Below are 12,677 nucleotides of genomic sequence, written 5' to 3' on the forward strand. Positions count from 1 at the left end.
ATCTAAAATCCTAAATGTTTAATTTCTACTAAAATCCAATTTTGTAAATGTTATAACTGTTACAGTGCGATACCTCCGCAATAAATCTTGTTTTTCCCGGAACAGAAAAAGTTTTTTCTATAAGCTCTTCTTCATTCGTATTCAGCCTTCTCATATTACTACAGAAAATTTTCATTATGTTTTAAAATTAAAGAATAAATTTGCAGTCGCTGTTTAAAAATAATTTTAAAAACCCACGAAACTTGAACCACCAAATTTTTAAATGATTTACTTGGAATTCGTTAACCTTTTCTTGTCAAACTCATTTTCTCCCAGTTGAGCTAATTAATTTATTATACGTTATTTTTGTTTAACCTTTAGTAACCAAAATTCAACTGAGCACACGTAGTAACCACACTAGTGCGATTTGGGATTTGCAATCTGTGAAATTGAATATCTCAGAAGTAACTAATCCAAATTTAATGTATAATATGTGCTAATGGGGTAGAAATTCCCAATGAATTCAATAAAAATAGTTTTCACTACAAAAATAACAATTTAAGCAATACAAATACGTCAAATTCAAAACAAGATGTTTACAAAATAGTTTTTTTTTCAAAAAATTGCCTTTTTGTTTTGATTTGACCGAAATTAATCACTTTTTCGAATTAAAGTTGAAATGATACACTTCAATAAAAAGTATGTCTATAACATAACAGGAAATTAAAGATTTTTTAGGAGAGATTGAAAATTGGTTATATTTTAAGATGCAACAAATGAGTAAAGCATTTGTTTTCAGGATAAAATTACTGTATTTTATAATAAAATGTACGTAAAATGAAATTTTCGCAACACTATGATAAAAATACATTATTACAATTAAATAAGTTCATATGTATGGTACATTCCATGCACAATCCGCATATGTCTTCATCACAGAGACGGCTCAAGCATTGTTGCACCTTATGCGCGTTCGCCCGGATCTTTGCGTTTCACAGAGTTCACAGTGCACGATTTTCCTCACGAATGGCAGTGTAACCTCTAACAACCGGTTCATCTAGTCTTAAAACCTTAGCAATGAGTCGCCCAGTAATTAGACACAAAGTTTGCTGCTCTAAACGTCCGGTATCATCGGAACAGGCGTCCCTCTTCCTCCTCGCCAACGTCCTTTGCACAACTAATGCCTGCACTGCCTTATAATTACGTAAATTATAACGTACGTGGTGTTCTTCGGACATTCCGTAATAATAATGTACTTTTTTTTTGATTATTTTATGGTTTATACTCAAAAAATAGTATTTCAAAATTTCTTCAAAAATATGAGAAAATCATCAACTACTAAATAAAAATACTTCAAATTTTACAGGCATCGACTTCACGCACACCGCTACCACACTAGTGCAAATTTGCACTTTGTAAAAGTTTCGACGTTGCTGTATGAGCGGTAACGAAGTTAATGATATCGGCCTTAACGCAGCAAATAGCTTCGGGGACTAGCTTGGTCTACGCAGGTAAAAAATTATAAAAGTAAGAAATTTCACGAAGTGCGAATACGCACTAGTGTGGTTATTTAGGGTTAAACTGAAAATTGCACATTTTACTGCGATAATCAACCGAGCCTGTTTCAATTTTAGGTTTCTGTCTCTTTGAGATTATGAACTTCCACAATTTATTCTTCGAAACTGGATAATTTTATTTAATCATACTTTTTTGGCCGCTATTTAAAAATACATCAGCGCGGGAGTAACTTTTGTTTGTATCTATATAGGCTGATTTCGAGTTTGCGGAATGTTATTTCGCCCTCGTGAAAAATTTATTTTCTGTTTGTTATCTAACTGTGTATGATTGAGCGTGTGGATTCCATAACCAACTTCGGAAATTCACTGCGCAAAAAATATAACTATATGCGTCTTGACGATCTGCACAACTTTCATGAGGAAATTTCTTCCATCAAATTGATAGTTTTTTTACTAAAAAGTTAAAACCTGTACTTTTTATTGTATACAAATCAATGACTTTTTAAACTAAACTCGCACAAACGCGGCTTCTGTAGAATGAAATGATCTTTTTCTTTCCAAATAGAAAACTTTGATCAGCATGGCAGTTTCGCGGATAGACAACTTCTAGTGGCAAAGTTGTTCCTTGATATTTAAAGAAAACTTTGACCAAATTTGAGTTACATCGCTATTTTTCTTTAAGAGATGTATATAAAAATAAAGTAATTCTCACCATGTCACCACCATAAATCTGTTTTATAGGGTCTTGAAAAAACTCAATAACTGAAGAAATAAGCTTTGCGATTTTTGACAGCTAATTAGTATTTTCTTAGGCTCTTTAGATGAAAATTGTTGCTAATATATGAAATACTATTTCGTACTCATAACTAGATGCTTACAAAAATTATTTAAACAATTTATCATTGTTTTCAGAAATTTTCTGTTAGAATAGAGATACAAAGTTGCAGTTTTTTTAAAACTTTTCCACTTTTTGTCAAATTTCCAAACAAACTTAGATAATACTTAATTATTGTTAACAAAAATAATGGTTTAAACAATTTATTATAATTGTTAATAATATTAAATTCCAATAATGCTAGAAATTTGCGTTTTTTTAACTCCGACATTTTTGCCTACTGTTTATTAAGTGATGCAATAGTTAATGCCAGTCATTGAACACTCTTATTCAGAGAATTGTTTATAACTATTTTTTCATAGAGTAATGCCAGAAATATGTGTTTTTCCTAAATATTTAGTTTTGCTCTGACTTTGTAGTCACAACAAAAAAATAATAAGAAAACCTCAAAAAGAATCATTTTTTAAATAGTATTCTATTGTTTTCAATACATTTATTTGCTTTTTTTCTAATCAATAAAAAAATTAATTCAAAAAAACAATCTATCTCACACGAGAGACAGACGCATAGAACAGAATATAATATAGGAGTAGGTTGGAGTACTAGGTCTGTAAATTAATCGTGAAATTTTGTTTTGAATTATAATAAGCAGTTTTTTTAAAAAAGCATTGATTTCGTTACAATAAACATACCCAGTTTTTAATTTTTAGTAAGAAAACTATCAATTTTATTCAAAAAATTTCTTCATAAAAGTTGTGCTCGTCGTCAAGCCGCATATAGTAATATTTTTTTCCCAGTGAATTTCCGAAGCATTCAAATATTGTTACATGAATAAAATTTAAACAAAAACACCGTGTACTTTACTTACTTATGTTTGGAATGTAATATACTATCATACCATTCATCATATCACATAATGTGCGTCCTTATACTTCATAAAAATGTATATATTATTACTAGCGTTTAGCAAAATTTTGTAAAATTCTTATAATTTTGCAATTTTTATTTTCGATTTCAGCTAGCCTTTAAATCAATATAAAAATTCAACTTTAAAGTAAGAATATCAATTTTCAGTTTAAGTATTGTTTATCTTAAAGACTTTAGGGTGTACGTTAAATCCAACTTTGATTTTTTTTTAAATGTACGACGCTGACTCAATATATATTGTTTCTGAAGGATTTTTGTACGAAAGAAGGAAAACTTGTCTAATATCCGGGATTAATTTTTTTACTCACTCTTTAGCTAGCCTGGTGGCTGATCACAAATATAGTTCCAAGCCACATTGAGGGCATGTCAATTTTGTCTACATTTTTCTCTATTTAGCAACGTATTTCGAAAAATTTACGGACACCATCATCAAGACGTGGTCCTTCGAAAACCTGGTATATCTCGAGAATTCTTCTATTATATGTCAGAATAGTGATTAAAAAATGAATTTGCAAACGATTCTAACCGCTTAAATGCGGTGGTTTCCTACCCGCGGATTTCGTTCTTTCGCAAAATTCATATTTATCGTGGAAATAATCATTAAAACGATTTTTCTTTGATTTTTTATCATTTTATTTATCCGAGAATATCGCGAAGTCCCGGATATTCGACAAGTTTTCTTTCTTCCGTTCGCAAATCCTTCGGAAAAAATATATATTAAGTCAGTGCCGTGCCTATTAAAAAAAATTCAAAGTAGGATTTACCCAACATCCTCATAAAGATTTTGTAACTCTAAAGTTTTAACAAATTGTTTGTATAAACTGCTTTTTTTACTGGCAACTTTGTACTAAATAAGATTGGTAGAAGTAATAAATCCATGAAATTTTCCAGCTTTACAATTTGAACAGAAATAAAAAATTAAATTAATATTTAAATTAAACATTTGACTATTGAAATTGAAATTAATGAAGCAGAAATATTTTGATGGAACATTTGTAAGTCCACCTGTTCATATTAAATGTTTAAAACGAAAAAATAGAACAAAAATATATTCCTCTGTTAGTCCTGGCTTATCAGCGTAAAATCTTGACTGAGATTTAGTCAACATAATTCAAGAGATACATTAGCGTGATGAACTAGATCGTCCGCAATCAAGAAATAATTCGACGATATACGCAAAATTCTGGTTCTTCCAACCATAATGTATTGCTCGGTCAGCTACAGCGATACGGTTTGCAAATTTTACCCATGCCATAATTATTGCAGCAATATTACTGCTTCAGGTATATATTCTAACAGATATTTCTAACAAGATGGCTGTGTCAGACAGAATTTGGTTGGGGTTAATCAACCATACGCATGGCTCTCAGCTGGACCTTCCATAATTTGGTTAAAAATTATTGTTTAAAGATATACGGAAAAAATATCGACTTGTTTTTACATTGCGTTGAACTATTCAACGAATTGTGTTACATAGTTCTATAAAATTTAAAGGCCGGGGTGACGTTACCTCGATTGAAAGGTAGGGTATACTTAAAACGTAAAATAGTTCTATAAAATCTAAACTTGTAGCTAAAACACAGTCTATATTGAAGAAGTTTTGAAACCAATTTTTCGCCGAAAAAATTTAATCTTTTGTATTATTACTTTAGACTTTTATATTTGTTCACATATTCGAGTACACAACTATTTTGTATTACACAATCACTAGAATATTTTTTGATAGCACGCTATGAAAATTTTTATTTGTAGATGGTTCGAACTTTAAATGTTTCGTATTCAAGATATTTCAAAAGATTTCAGAGAAATCAATGTATAATTCAAAAAGGTTAATCGATTTTAAATGATTTCTAAAAATTAACGGGGATTTCAAGAGATTTAACAGACTTTAAAGAATTCAAGAACATTATTTATATTTTAAAATTACTTTAAAATCTTAAAACTTATTTAAATTCTATTGGGATTCGTTAGAAATTCTTCAAAATTATTTAAAATCTCCTAAATCCTTTTAAAACATCTTAAACTCTTATAAATATTATGAAATCTTTTGAAATCTTTTGAAATTCAATTATAAACTTTAAAATTTTTTAAATCAAATAAGTCCTGGAAATCTGTTTTAACACTTGAAAATATTTTCAAAATACATAAGGATCCTTACACTTTTTTGAATTATTTAAAAATCATTAAAAATGCTTTATAATATTTTTAATTGAAATCAGGCGTAAAATAATGAAATTACCAAAAATGCTTAGCTATTGTATACATAAAATTCAAATATTATTCTGAAGATACAAAAATGAAAGGCAAATAAATTTTAAATACATAATTTATTTAGACATTTTTTAACAAATATTTAATGAATCTTAATCTCGTACGAATTTTAAAGTTAGGTATTCAAAAGCTTCTTGGCTAACCTCATTTTCTATAAAACAAGTCTTGTCCCGTTAAATTGAAGCTTTTGAAGTATCTAATATTTGATCGAAAATATTATAAATAATATAACCATTATTATTATGAAGGTTAATATTCTGTTGAAACAAGAATCATTACTTAAGTTCCTAATTTTAAACTATTTTAGTGTATGATAGCGTTATACACAAAACATTGGTATTCAAAAAAAAACATCAATACAGTTTGAGCAAGGTTTTTAGTTTTTGAATAGTTTAAGATTATATTAATGTTTGTCACTGGAAATCGGTTATTTCAAACACAAGTTTTAAAAATTAAGAAGAATTAGGTTTCATCGCAAATTTATAATTTTTAACAATTTTTGGCTATGTTGAAGTTTTACAACAGAAACATCGACATAGAGTTTAAAGAAGATTTGAATTTTATTAATAATTGAAGGTTAGATTAACGATCTTCAGCAAAGAAGAATTACGTTTAGAAACTTTTTCGGTTTTATTATGTTAATACTTTTCCTTGAAAATTGGTATTTTTTATTTAAAAAATCATACGTCTTTTTAATTTATGATTGGAAATCATTACCTTTGGAATTTTTGTACAATTTTCCATTTTGTTGGCATTTTTCACCAGAAAATGCTACTTTCAATACAGAATAAATGGATTTAGAAGATGATTTGTCTTTAATTTTAGGTTATGCTCGTATTTTTACCAAAATTCGGTATAGATTTTGAAGATGGTTTACAATTATGGACTAATTTTAGGTTAGGTTAACATTTTTCGCCATAATTTTAAACAAAAATGTGCTATAGGTTTAAAAGGAGATGTAAATTCCTAAACAATATTCAGTAATACTCAGTTGTAACGTCCAATTTTGCCATTGACAGTAAAAATCATCATTACATTTTTCAGCAAATATTTGAAAACTCTAAAAGAAGGTTAAGTATCTTATAGTGTTATAAAGAAAATCGATTGTTTTAAACAAAAATAATTTTTTTCCAAAATCTATTCTAAAATTAGAAAAAATTTCAGTTGTGTTACAATATCCGGCTGAAGCAAGTTTAAATGGGAATTTGTTTTATTTTTCATATTAATATAGGGTTCACATATTATTTTTTGAAGCAAATGAAAATAATCGATCAAGCGCTTCTTAAAGAACGTAAATTTTTGTATATCCTTACGAAGAAGGGAAAAACTATTTATAATATATTTTATAAAGTAAATATTGAACAATGTAAAAAAATATTCACAATATAATGTAGTGAAAATTTCTTTACTTCTTCGCAATTAAATACAAAAAATCAAGTTCTTTCTACAATGACCCGTCCTACTATTTTAATTATCTCTTTAAAAAAATGTTGGGTGACAAAAAATACTATGAAAAAAAACTGTTTTAAAATATTAAAAAAAATATTTGTCATATAATATTATGAAAATCTCTTCATACCATAGAAGCCAAATACAAAACTCGAATTTTTCACAAAGCGCACCATCGATTATTTCCAGTGTCATTTCAAAAATTAGATGAAAACGCTTTGCATTGATAGTAACTTTTTTTTTATTTTGCTGCTCATCTAAAAGTTAATTGAAAAGTGCTGATCGCATTGATGAAATTCTTAAAAAGATTGTTTTGTTCTCTCGTTACGGAAAAAAACATGAAAATCATTTTCCACTTGACAGGCTGGCAAATTGAGGTGCAGTTTATGCTGAATCGCCTTTCATTACGAATATTTCTGCTACCGACAGATTTGAAAATTCCAGACACCTCCTGTATATCTGATCATAAATATAATACATGTTCATGTGGAGTGTATTAGAACCACAGCTTTTTGCATAAAAAGGGGATTGGAAGGCCGATTCAATGTGTCCTTCCGGCTGAAAATTGAACACAGAGTGATGAAAGTTCGTATGAACGGAAGAAGAACTATTCGTTTATCCTATCCATTTCCGGTTATATCGGCAACCACAAGTGATTGGCGTATTGTTATTTAAAAGTTATGGGCGGGAAAACCAATGATAGTTCATCTTCCACCATTCAACGGAAAACGATTTGTGGAGGTCGAACTCGAGGAAGGTACATTTGCGGCGAGAGTTTTCATACCTGAGTTCAAAAGCTGATACCATATCATTATTTTTAAGAATTTATTAGAGAAAACGAAGGGTACTTTTCCCAAGTGAGCCTGTGATTTTTCAAAGTGAAGGAAAATCAAAACTAATTATTGGAAAATAATTTATTCTTTAGTATTGAGTAACGTTATGAAAAGTCTTTGGCCCTTTTCTATAAGAAATGATGAAAGTCTTAGGTCTTTTTCTACGAGAAAACAACACTGGTAGAAATTTTTGTATAAAAATAGTTTATTATGATCAAGATAATAAATATTAAAATAAGTTTTATTCTAAAAGTGCATATCTAATAATTTTAGTTAGAAAATTAATCAATTTCCTAAAAACTTAATCGCTTTGCTTGCAAATACAATTCTTTGGTTAAAATTAAAATTCCTAACAAAATGTATAGTTTGTTAGACATTTTATCTCTGGTTGAAAATTAATTTTTTTTAATTCTAACTTTGGAAAAGTATATTAAAAATCTTTTAAAAAGGCAAATATTTCTTTTAAAATTCATTCATTCAATTAAAGAAGATTCTCTATTGGTATGAAATTAATTTTCTCAGTTTATTTGTTATAGAAAAATAGTCTTATTATTCAAAACTTCATCTTTCGGAATGAAAATTTATTTGTCTTGTTATGAATTTAACTATGTAATTCAAAAATTGTTTTTTTCTTTTATTAAAAATTAAGTTTACTCTCTACTAATTGAGTATTCTATTTTTGATTTCAATCTTATCTTCCTTAATTGTAAATTCAATGGATTTTATTTTCCGAATTAAAACTTTGCCTGTTTTATTGCAAATTTAATCATTTTAATAATAACTTATTTTATTTTCTTAACCTTTTTTTTCGAGGTAGATTTGACTTTCCAATTCTTTGATAAATATTCATTTCAATTAATAAAAATCGAACTACTTTGTCTGACAATTCAGCATGTTTTGTGTGATTTTCTTTGTTATTATTGACTGAGAACTTACAAGAAAAATATTGACTTATTTAATTCTTTATTTTTTATCAAATAAAGCCATATCGAAAAATCTTTAAAGGATTTTAGAAGACACTAAGTGATATTAAAATTTCTGAAGAGATTTAAAATGATTTCAAAGAATTAGAAGCGAGTTTCTTAAAAGGCAGTTGAAAAGATTTTAATGAATTTGAATAGATTTCAGGGGAAGTTATTTTTTTTAATATCTGAAAGAATTTGAGAAAATGCAAAGGATTTTAAATAATTATAGTCAATTTCGAGAATTTTGAATGATTTTTAATAAGTTGAAGCGATTTAAAAAAAAATGGAAGAGTTACAATATTTTCAAAAGAAACTTACAGAATTTTAAAAAATTCCAGTGACTTTAAGGAATTACTATAGGAACTTGACGGGATTTTTAAGTTTTCTTTTGAAGAATTTTAAAATAATTCAAAAATGTTTAAAGATTTACAATAGAGTTTTAAAGATTTTAAAACAGTTTTAGTGATTTCAAAGAATCTAAAGCGAGTTATTAAAAAGTAAAAAAAAAGATTTTAATTAATTTTAAGGGACTTTCAGGGATTCATAAACATCATTCAAAGATTTTGAGGCTTTTCAAGTGATTTTAAGGAGTCTAAAGATTTGTTAAGGAATTTAAGAGAGTTTAATTAATTACAATGAATTAAAAAAATTTTAAATGATTTGAATGAAGTTCAGGAGAGTTGAAAAAACTATCTGGACTTTAAGGATTTTCAAGAATTCTTAGAATATTTCCAAGAATTAAAGTGATTTCAAGGAAATACTAGGGATTTGGCGAAATCTTAAAGTTTGTTTCTAAACAATTTAAAAATATTAATTAAAAAGTTATTTGAAAATATTTCAAGGTATTTGAAAAAATTTAAAGATTTCAAGGATTTTCAAGAGATCTAAAGAAATTTAAGAAAATTTTAAAGATTTGAAGTGACGAAAATTAATTTTAGTAAATTTCAAGATGCTTCGAAAGATTTGAAATTATTGTAAGGAATTTGAAGGGATTAAACAAAATCGGAGAGGTTAAAAAATTTTCAAGAAGTCTAATAGAATTTCTGTGAAGAATCTTTGAAACACCTTTGAAAAAAAAGACACTTTAATGCACTGTTAAAATTAAAAAATGTTGTCTGTCAACTATGATAACAATACAACCTTACCTCAATCACGGCACAATATATTTTTCTTGACAAATTATCTAAATATCACACCTACCCAAATGGTAACAATATTTCAAGGAATGGCTTCGTTATATGTAAAGCAAAGTCAAATCACGATTTTTCACTAATTTTTCCATAATTTTCAGGTTTTCTAGGACGAATATCTTGAAGAATAAGTTTTGATGAGAACTTTTACTGAACACCCTGCAAAAAGTTGGTACCAATCCTCATTCCTAAACAAGATTCACAATTTTCGGTAGTGTATTTTACTTATAATAAATTATCAAAGTTTACGATAATCACACATTTTGAGAGATCACTTTAAACACATTTTTCCTCTCCTACCCGTGTAGAAATTCACATTGGGAACTAGCCTGGTTCCCGACCATTCGACCCCACTTCAAGTCGGGGGCTAGTCGGGTCATCTCACTAGCCCCCGACCAGTATCGTCACAGTAGATTAGTCGGGGGCTATTCTGGTGACCCGACTCATTCTAGTCTGGGCCTGATCGGGTACCAGTAGGGGTCATATGAGACTACATCCGCGTGGAATATTAACCAAACTCCCCAAAATTTGTGGAACATCCCCTAAAAGTTTGTCAAAATACTTATTATTTACGGAAATCTCCATAAACTTTTCTGAAATATTTAAAAGTGCTCAATTTTACCCAAGATTTAATGGAAAACATATCCTACGCTTAAAAGTACATCAATTTATGTAACTAAAATTTCCCAAAATTTGTGGAATATTAATTTAAAAAAAAAACTTCAGCTGGATGGCAGCAATGGAAAAGCTTCGCTCTGAAGGAGCCGCCATGTTAGTCACAGTAGTCTCTGCTACAGGTAATTTTGCTTCGTTACGTGTGGACTGCTGTTTTAAATACTCAACGCGTCATTTCTGTTGCGCGAGAGGCGGCACGTCGTGCCCTTGCGGATTTTCTTTAAAGCTACCAATCCAGAACCACAAGACTCAAATGAAGGTGGTAGCGAAATCTGAAATGTACCGTGCTTCATAGTTTACTACTATGATACTTCTCTTCACTGATTAATCAAAAACTTTTTCTCTTTCCAATTACAATTACATAAAGGATTAGACTTTATTTACATATCTCAAATCTTTCAGATCAATTTAAAAATAAGCATCTGTACAAATTTAGAGTCTTATGACTTTCGGCAGACTTTTTACCTACATCTATATGTATTTTTTCCAATATGGATTTTCTTAAAATTCCATACAAATATATTTATAAATGTTCCTAGAAATTAACAATTTTCTAAAAAATACTACAAAAAAATAATATTACGTCTTTTTGAAGATTTTTATCGTTGTTTTTATGAAAAGTTGATTTTCATACACAATTATTAACTTAATAATTATTTATTAAGTATATTTGAGATGAAGTTAACATTAATAAATCTTTTCTTCAAAAAACGGTATAAGATTCTTGTTAAATATATTCTTAGTGTTTTAGGATAGAAAATTATTACGCTTTTTTAGATATTACCTCATTTGATAAAACCTCGCCGAAAACTCAAACATAACAATAACCCGAACACAGCCCCACTAGCTCCCGACCATAGCCTGAAGATTACCCGCACGGAAACTAGTGAACAAAAAGGCCCGACTAGCCCTTGAACAACCACCGACCAGGTCCCGACTGAAATTTTGGCAACAAAAAGCCCAACTAGTCCCCGATTCGTCCCCGACTGGGTACTTTGTCAAAATTAATAAACCGACTAACCCCCGATTAGTGCCCGACTTGTGATAGATCCAAACTGTTGCTCTGTCGTACATAAGAAATAATTATAGACCAATTGCAATTTTTTTCTAGAATCTGACCGCAAGCGGTTTCAGGTGATCATTCAGGGAGTGACTTTACATAATATTTTCGTCTGGGTACAACATCTTGTAAAATATCTAAAATGATATATAAAAAGAAATTTTACTTTAGGAGAAAATAGATCTTTGATATTATTCCTGAACGAATGTATAGTATTGATAAGCGGAAAAATGTGGATGGAAAAGAAAGAAGCGTGATCTATTAATATACATGAGGATACATATTGCAAGACCTCTAGAATTTCTGGCATATCAAGATCTCCTTTCTTACAAGGTCTACCATATATCGATGTTGTCACCAAGCTTTTAACAGCACCTCATACCATTTTCACCTGATCTCTGATCCTTCAATGGCTTACATCCCACACATTCTAAAGACAGCTATTCCATTAACGTTTCATTTTTGCAAATATCAACATCATTTTGCAATTCTAAATTTTCCTGTTTCGAAGCCTTCCTGCACTGAGAAAAAAATTAATAATCGAGAAAAAATCATTTTTTTAGCAGTTTTCGTTGTAAGGGCAAAATTTTGGTTGTTAGCACAAAATGATTTTGTTGATTAAACAAAATATTTGGTTCTTAACACAGCATTATTTTTTGAAGCCTTATTTTGTTTTCCAGAGCAAATTTCTGTTGAGACAACAAAAATATTTAGACGAACGAAATATACAAACACGCATGCGCAATCGTTCAAAGGGTGAGAATCCAACTGTTAAACTAAAATGTATACGTAAACACACGTTTTGGAACTTTGATACTTGTAAATAGCGTGTTAGTCAAATAGTTTAATTGTTTATTGATCGCAGAGAGTACACAATGGGGGAGGGTCGGTAAGGCCGGTTTTTGGCCTAATTTATTTTTGGACCAAAAAATCTGAAAAAATCATGGTAGTATCTTATAAGTATCCCGAGTCGATT

The sequence above is a fragment of the Belonocnema kinseyi genome, chromosome 2 (assembly GCF_010883055.1).
Source record: "Belonocnema kinseyi isolate 2016_QV_RU_SX_M_011 chromosome 2, B_treatae_v1, whole genome shotgun sequence".
In the NCBI taxonomy this organism is placed as follows: Eukaryota; Metazoa; Arthropoda; class Insecta; order Hymenoptera; family Cynipidae; genus Belonocnema; species Belonocnema kinseyi.